Source organism: Halichoerus grypus, chromosome 3 (assembly GCF_964656455.1).
Source record: "Halichoerus grypus chromosome 3, mHalGry1.hap1.1, whole genome shotgun sequence".
NCBI lineage: Eukaryota > Metazoa > Chordata > Mammalia > Carnivora > Phocidae > Halichoerus > Halichoerus grypus.
In genome coordinates this window covers 85,640,310-85,653,706 of record NC_135714.1, presented here as the reverse complement: position 1 = coordinate 85,653,706, position 13,397 = coordinate 85,640,310, and the positions used below count along the sequence as shown (strand labels likewise).

General features: G+C 38.7%; 1 long non-coding RNA gene across 1 annotated transcript in view; it reads right to left on the bottom strand.

The window, feature by feature from the left end:
- LOC144381262 (uncharacterized) overlaps window positions 1-12,949 on the bottom strand; it is a 55,722-nt gene extending 42,773 nt beyond the window's left edge. The window contains exons 1-2 of the long non-coding RNA XR_013446154.1: window positions 12,899-12,949; window positions 11,208-11,461 (exon numbers count right to left, since the gene is read on the bottom strand). This is a non-coding gene — a long non-coding RNA (uncharacterized LOC144381262). The remainder of the gene's footprint in view (window positions 1-11,207; window positions 11,462-12,898) is intronic.
- Window positions 12,950-13,397: the final 448 nt, after the last annotated feature.

Below are 13,397 nucleotides of genomic sequence, written 5' to 3'. Positions count from 1 at the left end.
ACATGTTAAAGAAGTGCTGCCTTAGATATTTTTTTGTGATTGAAAAACAAAAGGTAAATACTGTATCATTCCATTTATATAAAATTGTGAAAAGTCAAATCTAAACTATAATGATAGAAAGCAGATCAGTGGCTTTCTAGGACCAGGAATAGGTGTGGATAAAGGCAAATGAATAGGATAGAACTTTTTGGGATAATGGAAATGTTCTGTATCTTGGTTGTGGAAATCGTTATACTGTCAAATGCAATGGACTATACATTTTAAATGGGTGCATGATACTGAAAGTAAATTAGATCACAACACAGCAGATTAAAAAACCAATACATAAATTTCATGAAAAGAACTCAATTTATTGTTTTAAATATTCAATTAGATAACTCCAAATAGAAGGTCAAAAAAGCGGATTTTTGTCTGTAAGGGCCAGGACTTGGGTAGGGCAAGTGAGGCATCCAGGGCACAAAATTTAAGAAGATACTCACTGCCAGATTTCTCCAGGGATCAACCCTGCACTTGCACATCCCTAAATTTTCCCTCTAATTTTGCACGCTGGGTGCCTCACTTACCTCACTGTTTTTGATGACTTAATAGAAACAGAAATTTCATTACATCTTTTAATATACATTTGGTACCTGAACCAAGGGGTGCCTGGGTAGCTCAGTTGCATAAGCGTCTGCCTTTGGCTCAGGTCAGGATCCCAGGGTCCTGGGATCGAGCCCCGCATCGGGCTCCCTGCTCAGTGGGGAGCCTGCTTCTCCCTCTCCCTCTGCCTGCTGCTCCCCCTGCTGTGCTCTCTGGCTCTATCTCTCCGTCAAATAAATAAAATCTTAAAAAAAAAAAAAAAAAGTTTGGTACCTGAACCAAATGTTATAAAATATGCTGGCATTACATTTTGTCTCCAAAGAAAAATTAAAAAAAAAAAAAATCCTGGTGTGATTTGTTGGGCTTCTTGAGTGAGGATTTCTGCCTTTCACTCTGGAAAAGTCTCAGCCATTATTTCCTGGAATAATGCACCTTTCCTTCATTTTTTCCTTCTGAAACACTGACTGGATATATGTTAGAGCTTCTCTATTCTTCATGTTCTGTCACTGCTTGTTCAAAATCTCTATCCCTTTGTCTCATTGTACTGCATTCTGGATAAAACTCAAGTTCTCCTTCAGTCACTATTCTGTGGCTTATCCTGTCCACCAGGTTTCTAATTTTAATCATTATTATTTGTTTATTTCTTCAGGTTCTATTTGTTTTTCAAAACTGCCTGGTAATTTTGACATCCTCTTGTATTTCTTTTAAAAAAACCCTTTCAGACATTCTTTATATTTTAAACGCAAATATTAAATATCACCAAAATGGCAGAAATTCAGTTTTACTCATTGATGTGCCTGATCCCAAGCACCAAAAATAGTTTGGCACAAAGTAAGAAATCTATAAATATTTGTTTTAAAATTCATTATTTGCCATCTTTGCAGGTCAGATGCTGTTCATTTTTTCTGCTCACTCTTGCTAATGACAGCTTAATTCCTTAGATGTTTTGTGATTTTTTTTTTTTTTTCCTGAGCTCATGTTTCTTGGAATTTTATTTGGGAAAACTTTGTGTCCTGGGTTTAAGGTGCTTTCCTTTGGAAAGTTTCTGTATTTGCTCTTTCCAGATGCCTTGAAGGCACTTACAACCACAGGCTGCTAAACTAAATGCTCAGTTTGAGATTTTTATGGTTTACAAAGGTAGAGTACATGAATCCCCAGTGTACATGAAGACTAGCTTATGATTAAGAATACTCACAGGAGAACTTTTGTTTTCTTCACGCAGGATAAAGGCAGGATTTCTTACTATTTTTCCTGAAGATAGAATGGAGGCTTAAGAGGAGTAAAGTCACATAGCTTGAAAAGGACTTAGGATGACTATATATATTTGTAGGACTTTGGAGCCCATGCTGTCTCTTTATACCAAATATCTTTAAATGACTTGTGTTGTTGTATGAACCAGACTTAAATCTGCTCTTGAGTGGGTAAACAAGTTAGATCATGAGGGAAGCCAATCATATCTAGCTGGTAGCATGGAATCAGAAATGGGATTGGGATAGAAGTCTGTGGAAGATTGTTGGTTCTTTGCGGTCAATGCCTCCATCAGTTCACCATAACGGGTCAGATGGTAGCTTGGTTTCACTATTTGTCAGCAGGGCAGGCAGTCAGGTAGGGAGCTGGGCATAGATCAGGGAGAGGAAGACAAACTGGAAACTTCTTTGATTGTCCCTCTCTGCCTTGAGCAACCATGATCTTCTGAGCATAATGGCTGCTGCTTTATTTCACCTCCCAAATTTCCTGTGCCCAGCGCTAGCCCAGGGCTATGAAGAGAAGGGGATTCTGGGAAATGTAGTTCCAGCTTATCTAAGTGGACAGTATACAACCACCAAAGAAGGGGAAAAGATTGGCGACCTACATATGCTAGTTTCTTCTTTCTCCTGTCTCTTGACTAGAGGAACCATAGTGCTCACAGACTTTTCATAGTGACCACCAGCTGCCTTACCTTCCCACCACACAACTTATCACCCCGAGAGCAAGTGTGGGAAGCTGCCTATCTCTTGCATCTAGTGTTAAAAGTGTATTTATTTTCTTGGGGTTTTGGTTTCAGAAACAAAAATATGCAGTAGTTTTCTATCCATAATTCCTGCGACTTTTTTACTACTTAAAAATCTTGAGTTCCTATAACAATGGAAAGCTGTGAATTTTGAAGCAGAGATATGGTAATGAATGCTTGCCATCGCCTGGCGACTTCATGTAAGGTTATAAAACACGTGGGCAACAGTTCTAGTGAGGGGGAAACGGGACTTTGGCATGTTAACGTGACCCCCATGTTCTATGGGCAAAGGTCATTTGAAACCCTGCAAGCTCTTTGAAAAATAGGATCCTCTATCAGCCTACGCTTCGCTTTTGAAAAAGGCTCTCCGAAAGATGCGACTTTAATTTAGAGCCTGCAGAGTTTCTTTCACAGAATGTGTATTAATGTGTCTAAAGTCTACTTCAGTCAGAATAGGTTTCACTTTTTTTTATATGGGATTATAGGGCCTGTATGTCTCTTTTCCTACAGTTCAGAGAATAAGAACATAGCCTGAGCTGTACCACCTACCAATTTTCAGCACTTCTGGGCAAGTTTCGCTATTTTTAATATTAATAATAATAGTCATTATATTTAATAAATATTAGGATTGTTATATAACTGTTACTATTATTGCTATTATCATTCCTCTTCCTTTTTCCTTCTTGATGCTCTTAAAATGTTTTACCATTTGCAAAGCTTTCACAAACATGTCCCCATTTCCTGCTTACAAGAGCCCTGGAAGGGAACATTTCACTATTTCCACTTTATAGATGGGGAAACGGAAGCTCAGAGACATGAAATGATTTGCCTGGACTCTTACTGTCAAGGTCAGAGCTGGGCTCAACTCAGGCTATTGTTCTACTCCCTCCTATTTTTTTTTAATCATTCTTTCTATTTTTAACAAGGCTGATTATTCTTATTTCTAACATTTGGTCCCTTATACAATGTGAGCCTTTTTTGCAGCAGGAATTGTGGACAAATCACCAATTTACTCAATATTACCTGCTTAAACAATGAACGCATGTGACAGTAATTTTCTGGGCAAACTGATGAATTTGTACCATTTGTTCGTCCTCCCTTAAAAGTGATGTTTTGGGATCAATCTTCCAGGTAAATTACATATTCTCAAGGAACTGATTAAATATGGGAACATTTGGACTCCTTAAAATGGCCAGCCCACAGAGATGGGGGTAGGGGATATTTCCTTTGGCCCACACAGAATAAAAAATGATTCGTCATGCACTGATAATGACAGTACAAAAGAAATGTGACTATTTTTAAAGCACCATTTTTCTTTCTAAGACGCAAAGCTTCCCACCCTCTTATATAAAAATCCATTCACCTGATATTAAAAGCTCTGTTCCCTGCACCAAACCTCAATCTCTGACCTGAAACATAATGGCAAGTTCCAAGAAAATGATGCAGCCGCTGCCGCAGCCGAAGCCTTTGTTGTTTGCACTTATCCTCGCACGCAGACATCTCTGAATAGAGAGGCAGGTGCTGTTTGATAAAAAAAAAAAGAAAGAAAAAGAAAAAAAAAAAAAAAACCCTCGTCCCCACAGTAAATGTGAACTGCAGTCAGAGCACATTTACATTTTTTTATTTTCTGAAGCAAATGTTAGATGAGTTTGGAATCTTGCAATATCCTCCTGCAGTTGAGCGCCCACCTCCCTTCCACGTTGGCCAATTCCAATATTTTAAAGCTGTGTTTAGTTGTTAATTCATACAAGTTGTTCAGATGCAGGCATCCCGGTAGATCACAAGACAATGACAAAGAGAAAAATCATCGTATATTTCAACAGAAACCCTGGATTTAGAATTAAAGACTATGCTTGCATATTCCCATTTCTTATGATTTAGAAAGGTTCTTTGGAGTTGCTCTTTGCAGACACAGCAAATTCATTGACAGGATTAAAAAAAATTGGGAGCTGGATTTTTAGATGAAAGTGTTACTGTCTGCATATCAATGCCAGCTACAAATCAGCACAAACAATTGTTCCGTCATTAGCAAGAGCCTGTGAACAGGAGCAGTCCTAATATTAAGCCTTCTGGCACTCTTGTTGGATTTGTTTGACTTGATTGCATCCCGTCACATTTACAATCTGTTTTGTGTTATCGGCACATAGACTGACAGACTTTTAAATTCACATTTAGAAAATTTGAGAGCAGTTTTCAAAAAACAAACACTCCCCGAAAGAGTAATATATCAGCAGCATTGACTTACACTGCCAATAAATAATATTTAGCCACTGGAAACAAATAACCTGATCCAATTAAAGAGGAATCCCAGAAGTTGAGAGACCTGGATACTGCTAAGGGTTTTCTTGGTTTTACTTTGTGCATGTGGAGTTAGCTTTCTATCCTATAGTTCTTTTTAATAACACCATTGTATGTTCTCCTGCCTTTACTCGCATAAATAAAGTAGACAAGAATTAATATTTTCCAGGGCTTTGGGTCCTCTGAAATGAAAGATGCTGTGGAAATGCAAAGACCTATTAAAATCATGAGTTCCAAATGTTGTTACCATTCGGCTCACATGAAGCAGCTAGTTGCATGCAGAGTGAAAGTAATAATGAGTATAAATTCCTATTTAATGAGTGTTTATCATGTGCTGGCCATGTGCTAAGTGCTTTACATTTGCTCTTCCTTTTCTTTCTCACGGCAGCACTATTATTATCTCTGTTTTACACACAAGGAAACTGTGGTTAGAGAGGCTTAGCAACTTGTCCGAGGTCACACAGCTCCGTGTCACAGACAGGATTCAGACCCAGACTGCTCTGTTTCTAAAGTCTGTGCTCTTCACCATGAGGTGAACTCAGAAAGCCGCTGCCAAGGCCCCATTTTCTGAAGTTGCCTTTCATAATCTGTTCCCCACATCCCATGTGCTCCTTACTTTTATGCTTTTGACTGGTCATCTGTCCACAGAGTGGAGGACTCAGAGGATGAATTCCGGGGACGGGAACTCTGAGGATTCCCGTGACCCATATACATCATTTAGCCAAGAAGAAAGTAAAATGACTTTGGGCTCTCAACGAATAGAAGAATTTTAAGGCTTTTGAGAAGGCCCTTCCATTAGGATATGGGTCCCCTGGAATAAAAAGAGGATATGTTTTCCTAATATTCTAATGTGTTATATCAGAGTCATGGGAGAAATAGCAGAAAAATGAACTGAGTTGTTTGAAATTTCCTTTTGGCTCAACATATGTAAATTAAGTAGATACATTATTCAGGCCTTATTCTAGTTGGTTAGGGATGGAATGAATCAGACATGATAGCTGTCCTCAAGGAGTTTATAATTTAAGTGAGAGAAATAGATCTATGAATGACTACTTAAAACAATGTGTTAACTGGAGTAGGGATGGAAACCAGTATTTCTAAACATATAATGTAGGAAAATATTCCTTTTGGTCTTGGAAATAAAATTATTTAAGCTAAAAATTTTCTGTAATTCTTACATAAGGTCTATTTTGCAGATAAATTATTTTAATGAAATATACAATGCTCTGGAGTCTATTATTGATCATTTCTGGTGATTAACTGAATTATTATAGACAAGTTACTTAACTTCTATAAGCCTCAATTTTCACTTAGAAAGTGGATAGTAATTCCTATTCCAGAATGCAGAATAGTTGATAAGGATGAAGAAAATAATCTGTGAAGTGACTAAAGTAGTACCCGGCTTAAGTCTGCACTTAATACATGTTACAAGCCGGTAGGATGTTTTTCTTCTTTCTGATTAAACAATAGGAGAAGTGCATTTTAGTTAGTAATAATGATTATAAAACAGAATACCTTTTAAGGTCATGTCTGTAAGAGATAAGTGCATCCTGTTTTCTTTCTGGTGCTATTTAAAATATAAAGTGCTTAACAATGCTTTTAATAAGGAATAGGGGTTATGAATGCAGAGAGGCAGCCTCCGGGTCTACCTGTCTGCATGTGGAATCAGGAACACTGTATTTCTTTATTTTTTTTTTTTTTAAAGATTTTATTTATTTATTCATGAGAGACAGAGAGAGAGACAGAGGCAGAGGGAGAAGCAGGCTCCCCGCAGAGCAGGGAGCCCGATGCGGGACTCGATCCCAGGACCCTGGGATCATGACCTGAGCCGAAGGCAGACGCTTAACCGACTGAGCCACGCAGGCATCCCTGTATTTCTTTAAAAGACACTCAGGGGTTCTGCTTATTATTGCCTTTTTTTTTTTTTTTTGCAATGAACATAAAAATTAAATTGTTAAGGACCCTCACTGTATGGATTCTGAGCTAGGCCTTTCCATGTACATCTACCATCAGTTCTTCTAACACCTTTGTGAGCAAAAGATACAGATATGGGAGAGTTACAGACTTAGAGATCATCTGAGCCAGGATTACAAATTTTCTATTTCTCTTTTTACAGGTGTCAGTTCCTCACTGTGGTCTGAAGGCTCTCCTGGCCCCCTCTATCATTCACGGGAGTTGCTCCCAGTCAACATCTTGCATGTGTAATCCTGCCTCAGTGTCTGCTTCTGCCTTGACCTGAATTGATACGGTTGATATCAAAAGTGTTCTGATAAATCAGGTGGTAAGATGGGTTTGGGGCTTGGTTCACTCACAGCCCAGCAGGCAAGAGGACCTCATCTGTAGGGCCCAGAAAGTCCCTGGCACCAGATGGCAGTCCAGTTGCTGGACATTTTACCACTGGTGACTTGCAGAAACGTCTCAATGGAGAGCACCCTTGCAGGTGTGATGATGCCCCATTTGAGAGAGATGGGGATGGGTGTGCAAGGACAGCAGAATTGGCTAGCAATTACTAAGATAAATACTGATGCACTGCAGTAGAATAATGAGAAACTGAGGGCCATTAACACACAAATGCTAAGAGTGAGAGCCAGGGAGCCTCCTTGTTATCTTATAAAGAGGCCCTTATCTCCTGCCATGGAGTACTGAACAGTTGAAGAGCAGAATCAGAACCTGATACAGTTCTAGAAGCTCCAGAGATATTTGGATGCTCAGCCAAGGCCTGTCTTTTCCAGGCCATGATTGGGAAAACCTGGGATCTTGAAATATGGGATGGAGTCATCTAGATAGATATCGCCAGAGGATTTTGTCTCTGTAGACCTCCCTGAATGTTTAAAATTTACAGAGATAGTCCACTCCTCTATAGTAAGATTTGGCAATCCCTGAGTACAGGAGATAAAGTTTCAGGGACCTGCATGCCTGTGAAATTTGCAGTTACCCAGTGGCCAGGAACATGATGCAGTATGTCCTCCTACGCCAAAATCAAGTTGCTGCATCTTACATTGCCACAGCAAGAAAGGAATCATTGCACCTGGTAGGGCTCCTCAAGTTCTAGAGGCAAGACCTTCTATAGCTAGGAATGCTTCTATAGTCCTTAGGCTTGGTTACATAGAAGGCTGTCAGCTTTGAGTGGGCATCTGCGCTGGAAAGCTCTGCAACAGGTTTACACTGCAGCAGGGTGTAGGTCCTTGGACTATTGGAGCCATCAGACTCTATGGTGTTGGAAGTGTCAGTGTTGGGAAAAGGTATGGTTTGAAGTTTGTGGCAACCTCTAGGAGGGGAAACTCAAGGCAGGCCTTTGGGCAAGCAATGCCATGCCATCTTCGGCAAGCTCATGCCATCTGCAATGGAAAATGACATGCTTTTTGAAAAATAGCGGTATTGGGTCCTACTGGAGGTGGAAATCTTGACCATGGGACACCAATTGAGCTGCGCATGATGAGCTAATTTCTGTTGGACTGGCCAAGCCGTAATTATAGATGAGCCCAGCAGCAGTCTATCATTAGAACTGTATATCCAGAAATGTCACAAGTAATAACAGAGCACAAATAAGCTGCTTGGGCAGGTAGCCCAGACCCCCATGTCACTAGACAGTCACCCTTAACTTGCACCTTTGCCTATGGTGGGGTGGGGACAGGTATTCTACAGTCAACTGAAGAAGAGTAGAAACACCTGAGCTTGGTTCATAGATGAGTTGACTCACTGTGTGAAAATGGAAACTGACTGTATTACAAGGATATTTAGCAGAGCTACAACTTATGGATAAATATTTGACTGTAAAAGTAGACACTTTTTTAACTTAAACATATGTCAAATTTTATAAATGTATAATTTTTTTCTTTTCTAAAGTTCTTTCTCCTGAAAGAATTTTTTAAAAATTCAGGAAACTTACAAATTATTTGGGTTACAGTTATATTCTCATACATTTCTCTCTGACCACCTAATTTATGATAATAAAGTTTTTAGTTTTTAACTTAAACATTTCCATCTGCCCAACAACTGGAGTCCATCTGGAATAATGTATTTTTATCAAATTGTGTGGGTAACTCAAACCAGGATCACTCATCTGAAGAGAAAATGGTTGTTATTTCAGAGGTTTCACACATGAGCAAATTGATCTATAGCTGTGAAATGAATAATAGTGTTATTTGACTATGCAGTTAAATGTAAGTCTTGGAAATTATATCGTTGAATATTTTGCATTATTACTGCTATTTTCTCTGGATTTCTCTTTGGGAGGGCCTTTATACTTAGAGTTTTTCTTCACTTTTCATCTATCTATTAAACTATAAAAAGGACTGTTTTGTTAGTGCAGGGTTGGTAAGCAGCTCTGGAATGCTCCATGGATGTGACAGAACTATGATGAGTTAACACCTCTGAAGGTAGATTTATGAGTTTAAAGTCAGTGTAGTGCCTTTTCAATTAGTGATTGACTCTGCCCCCAAATGGAATCATTTCACAATATGGAATAGAAGATAACTGGATAATTCCAGAATGTGGTTTTATCTCCATCAGCACAGCAGTGTGAAAGAAGCTCTGGTATTTAGGTCACCTGCATTTGGCTTGGCTTCTTCCCTGGATAAGTGTCGTGACCTGCAGAAGGCACTTAATTTGTTTGTGCCTCAGTTTCTTTATCAGTAAGATGGGAAGGTTAGAGTAGATTTATTTCCTTCCAACTTTGATTTTCAATTCCTAGAATTTGATATTTGGCTGACCACAATGAATATCCAACTGCCCCCAAAGTATCCCTCCTAAAACAGTCTCTTAAAATGATGTTTGAGGGTGACTTAATCTTCTAACTAATAATCAATTGTGCTAAGTCCTCATGATTAATTCTTTATTCTCCCTCCAACAAGATGACATTACAATGTCTCATTGTAATATTTTAAATTATTTTCTGGCAGAGTTAGACCTTGAGAGATATTGATCATACTTTCAGGTATCTGAATAGATGGCACATGACCTCATCTGTATAACATACTTCATACAGAAATTCTCAAAAGATGGAGGAACAGGATTTACCACGTGCTTTATCCAGTCTCTACACTTCCCCTGTTCTACTGCCAACAGTGTTCCTGCCTCAAAAATTATCCCAGTGGTTTTTACATCTATTTACATTTCTAAAATTTTTAAAGTAGTAAATCTCATAAATCCATTACATACTAGTGAAGTAGTAATTAAGGTATTTGTAGAAAAAGTCCACCTTCATTTCATTCTGATATTTGCCTGTGGTCTTCATATCAACTGATTTGAGGATATTTTTCATTCTTTACACTGCTGATAAATAACCTTTCTTTTGAGAATTCACCATGGAAGAATGATATCACAGGAGAACTGATGCTTGGCAACCTTGAGGAATTACACAAGAAGTCTTGGTGTAATGTGCAAAGGCTTGTAGGCAAGGAGGGAATATGCTATGACCTTCACAACCCTAATTGTTCACAATAGAACCTGTCCAAGAGTGAGCACTTAAACAGCTATTTGCTGAATAAATGAAGGTATTAAATGAGTACAGCAAGTCTTTTTTTTTCTTTCAAGCTCAATGCAGATGGTGATTGTCAGACAAAAAAAATATTATCTCAAAATATTTCCTAGCCTACCAATGTCATCATACTCCTCTCTTAATTTTGGAGATTTTATCATGCCTACCAACGATATTGTGGATTAAGATCTACAGTCCGTTTTGGTGGTTATAAGGCCCTGAAAAGATGATAATTAGAGCATTCTGGATGTTCACTCTTCCTGTTGGAATTATATTGATACTATCATTTCATTTTGGTTTGTTTGTTTCTCATAACAGCATTCCCATCTTAGCACATAAGCAGACAGCCTCGCTTGTTTTGGTTGTTTCACAGTTGATTCCATCCTTTGACTTCCTGTTTTCACAATTTGCCAGCCAATCAAAGATATCTGTGGTTTTAAAGCATATGTCAACTGAACAGATATCAAGAATAAAATGCACATATACATCCCATAAGATTTGTGTCAAAATCAGTAAGATTGCACAAGGCAGGAACCTCGGATAGTATTTTAACAGAAGAAAATTGTCAGAAATTAGTTCATCCTGTCCATATCAGAGCTTTAAAAAACCGTGTCTTATCTCCTTTGGCCAGTGGACAGCTTCTAATTGGTAGGGGTCCAAGGTAAGGCAAACAAATGCAAGGGACCTGTCTGCCCGGCTTTATACATCAGCAAGATAGCCCTATCGTACATCAACGGACAGGCTTCAAGTTGACAACAGGAAAAATATGACTCAGCTTATACAAAAGGGGAAGTCCCAGTGTTGGCCTCAAACAATGGGCCTGTCATTTTACTGCTTTGCCAGTCTGTCTTACTGTCTTACCTTTTTTGAAGATATGCAGGGGCAGAGGACTCCGTATTCTTCTCTGGCTCTTAGACAGGGACACTGAATTTAGTATCAAAGGACAAGTATTATTCAAGGGTGAGAGCAGAGCAGAAGAAACAACGTGGAACTTGTGGCCTGGCTTGTAAAATGACCCCTTAAATTCCAGGAATACTTCATCTGGGTATGGAAACAGGAGAGGCCCAGCAACAAAACAAAAGTGGCATAAAATCCTCCTGAGAATGATAAGTCTCCTGAATGAGTAAAGCAAAGAGAGCAGTCTGGGAAGGATAGGCTTATTTTCTCCTCCTCTTCTCCCCTACTTGCAATTCCTACTGCAAAAGAGAAATCCCTTTTCAAGTCAGGAATAACCTCATCAATGCAAAGACATTCTGTATCATACCAAACGTCATGCATGTGGTCAACATATTATGCTGTTTGCATTTTGGGATATTCTTTACTTAAGACATAAGGCTGAAAAAACTTATTTCTCTGACAACTGAGTTCCACCTTACATGATTCACACCACCAACACAAAATGGGGAGATCTCACTGTAGAGTCAACAGTGGAGATAGCACACTTCGGAATAAGCCATTCCAAGATGTCTGTGGTCTCTGACAACCTGACCACCATTACCCTCTATGTTTATAGGTTGTTCTCAGTCCCTGACTCAGGGCTTCACCTCATTTCACTGTTTCCAATTTTTCCTAATTGACCTTTGTGAAGCTTCCATCCTCTTCCTTTCTTGTGGTGAAGTGAAAATACGGTAAATACAGGTGATTAAGCCCTTTCAGTCACACACAGACTTATTAACAAGAACCAGGAGGAGTGGCTGAATGTTGCTAGGGTTTCAGAGTTTTATGGGAAAGACAATGACAGTAGTTAATCATTGGTAAGACCATGAATTAATTTTTAAGTTTCACTCCTTTAGAATCCATTGAAAAAATGTGTATTATTTTTGACTGGATTATTTCTAGAGTATGACAAACATATTGTTTTCCTGTGACTTGAGGTCATTATGTTCTGGTCTAGTAACATGCCAACAAGTTATTAAGGATGGCTTCTCACTAGTCATAGAATCACATCTTCCTCATCTTTGTGTCCTTTATATATAGACAGGACCTGAAACTCCTCAATCACCTAATAAACATATTTAATTGAATGAATAAATTTTCAACTGTGTTTTGATTAGTTGTGTTGAAAAAGCCCCAAGGAACAGAGAGATATAATGAGATAAGACTAGTACAGAGCAAGGATTAAAACAAGAAAACTAGAATTCCCTTTTCTGGGCCAGAAAGTATAGTTTTGATTGTTCTCCTTTGGTTGCCACAGAAATATAGAATGAAGGAGAAAAGCCAGTTAAAAGAAGTCTTTAGTGGCAGCAAAGAAGCTCTGAGTTTAAAAGGCCAGAATTAGATAATTTAAACTCATTACAGGGAAAAACATTAAGGAAATAGCAAACTTTTTAGCTTCATTCTACTCACAAGATTTCCAGAACCTTCCCTGATCTCAGAGTAGAGCTCCCTCTCTTTCCCAACCCCACCCTATTCTTGAATCCTGTGCTTCTCCTTTCTGTGTTCCTGTTCTTAGTCTCCCATGTCACACAACAGTAACAAAATGACTAAAACCTTACTCACTGAATTTACTGTGTGAGCCAAAAGCAAGTGTTTTGGCCATTTGGCAAACTTACCACATCTTCTGAGTCTCAAGGCAGCACTGGCTCAAAGTCCTCTATGCAGCTGGGAAAAGAGAGTATGATACATTTTTTTTCTCAAATATCCTGTTGGCTAACTCCACCACCTCCTTCAAGTCTGGTCAAATCTTACCTTCTCAATGAGGAACACTTTGACTAGTCTATGGAGTGTTTTAAACTGTCTAACACCCAACCCTATATCCTGGTACTACTGATATTTCTTACTCTACTTTTTCTCTTTTCTATGGCATTTATCATCTAACATACTGGCATGTCTTATTATATTTATTTTCTCTTTCTTCCTCCCACTTGAATGTAAGCTCCATAAGGTCAAGGATCTTAGTTTACTAATTCCCAAGCCCAAGTACTGTATGTAGCACATAGTAGATGCTCCATAAAAATTTATAGAATCAATGAATAACAATCCACTGCCCTCTTTTAGCTAAGTTTTTGAGTGGGACAGCTAAAATCTCAATGGAACTTCATAGGATTCTGT